The 2,326-nt window shown below is 36.5% G+C and overlaps 1 non-coding gene across 1 annotated transcript; it reads right to left on the minus strand.

The window, feature by feature from the left end:
• Nucleotides 1-448: 448 nt before the first annotated feature.
• Nucleotides 449-554, minus strand: LOC128035745 (small nucleolar RNA R71). The gene has a single exon (XR_008192295.1). It is a non-coding gene; the product is annotated as a small nucleolar RNA R71 (small nucleolar RNA).
• Nucleotides 555-2,326: the final 1,772 nt, after the last annotated feature.

Consider the following 2,326-nt stretch of genomic DNA (forward strand, 5'->3'; position numbering starts at 1 on the left):
TATTTCGTGATGTTGAAAATAACGCCTTAGGAAACCTACCAACACCACAATTACCTTCAAACATCATATGGCTCAGAATGAGAGAACTTTACAGGATTATACCCCACCAAGTTTAGATATGGTTCAAGAAAATATAGCGAGGTCAGTAGTCACAGCTAATAATTTTGAGATCAAACTGGTAATGATACAAATGATCTAAAATAATCTCCAGTTTAGGGGCACTATGAGAAAAGACCCTAACCAACAGTTGAAATAATTTCTTCAACTCTGTGATACTTTTAGGTATAACGGGGTCACTGATGACGCTATTCATCTTCGGTTTTCCTCTTTTCTCTGATTGATAACACCTTTTCTTGGTTAGACTCGAAAGCTCTAAGATCCATCATGACTTGGGATGATCTTGCTGGAAAATTCTTACAGAAGTTTTTCCCGATCAGTAAAGTAGTCCAATTAAGAATATATATTACTTTCTTTAGATAGATGGAAGGGGAAAGCTTCTATGAGGTGTGAGAATGCTTCAAAATGTTGATTCAAAAATGCTCGAACCATAGATTTCCTGAGTGGATGAGATTGTAGATATTTATAATGGGTTGGATGCAAACGCAAGATCTGGATTAGACGGAGCAGCAAAAGGAGCCCTTATGAATACGACGTAGAGGATGCATATGAAATTGTTGAAAATATGACACTAAATTCCTGTCAGTGGCCAACTTAATGATTCACATATGGCCAGAAACCCGCTACAATCAAAGCTATTCAAGAGGATGATAAGCATCAGCAACTAGTGGATAAACTCACCTGTATTGAATCTACTTCGACACCGTCTATGCATGGAGGAGACAAGCCACTATTCCATTATATCAATAATCTTACTGAGGATATAAATTATATTAGGACTAGGGTTGGAAACCCTTATTCAAACACATACAATCTCTGCTGGAGAGATCACCCGAACTTAATATGGGGAGAAAACCAATGAGGAGGTAACAATTCAAATCAAGTTAAAATACTAATTACCAACCTCCTTATTTGCAGAAAACCCAATGACAAAACCAACCCAAGCGACTATACCACATGTGGTTAATGTCTGGATAGAATTGAAGGAGAGATACGGTCAATGAGAACAGATGTCAAGGAGGTGCAGTCTGAGTGCACCAACTCAACAATAACATTGATTAAGCTCGAGGATCAAATGAGCCAATTGATAAGCATGATAGGCGATATCAAAAGACCAATTGGGACTTGCATTCCCAGTAACACGGAGGATAATCCATTTAGGGAAGGTAAAGACCATGTGAAAGCTATAACACTCCGATTGGGCAAGGTACTGAGTAGCCTAGAAATACCTACCTTAGAGGTAACTATGGATAATAATGATGAACCTCAAGGCAATTCTCCAGAAGGGAAAGACGGGCCTAAACCAGAGGAGGAGAATGCGCCAGCGACTGAGACATGAAAAAAGACACCTAAAGATGTTGAAATCACAAAATTCTCATTTCCATAAAGATTAAAAGAAAGAGAAAAGTAGGATAAAGATAAATTTGTAAGTTTTTTTAATTTGTTTAAAACCTTAAATGTTAACCTACTTTTGATTGAGTTAATTGAGAAGGTTCCTAAGTATGCCAAGTTTTTAAAGGAGATGATGGCAAGGCGTAAGAAAATAAAGGTAGGAGAACAAGTTAATTTAAGTGCTTCCTATTGTAATTATTTCCAGACAAGTACTACAAAAATTGAAAGACCCGGGTAATTTTACTATTCCCATAGAAATATGGAGTATTCATTTTAATAAAGCCTTATGCGGTTTAGGAGCTTGTATTAATTTAATGCCCTTATCAATTTTTGAAAAACTAGGGTTAGAGAATATTAAAGCAACTCAAATAACATTGCAATTGGCTAACAGGTCTTCAGTACACCTAGAAGGGGTACTAGAAGATGTGTTAGTCAAGGTGCAAAGCTTTATTATTCCTACAGATTTTGTAATACTTGATTTTGAGGAAGATCGTGAGATACCAATCTTACTAGGAATACCTTTTCTAGCCACTTCTAGATCCACCATTGATTTATAGAAAAATGAGTTGACAATGAAAATTAATGGTGAGACTGAAACCTTTAGATGTGGCTATCAATTGAACGAGGAAAATAGGAGGAAATTAAGGGAGCATTGCAATAATTTATCTATTTTTTACGTTCCCAAATAAAGGGAAATGCTTTCTTTGATGAATATAGAAAGAATAAACAAGTTTAAGGAACAAGACAAATGAGCAAGGGCGGAATGGCACGAAGGATGGCGGACCAATACTAATAGATCAAAAGGATCGTCCATAGG

Source organism: Gossypium raimondii, chromosome 12, assembly GCF_025698545.1.
Source record: "Gossypium raimondii isolate GPD5lz chromosome 12, ASM2569854v1, whole genome shotgun sequence".
NCBI classification, from domain to species: Eukaryota; Viridiplantae; Streptophyta; class Magnoliopsida; order Malvales; family Malvaceae; genus Gossypium; species Gossypium raimondii.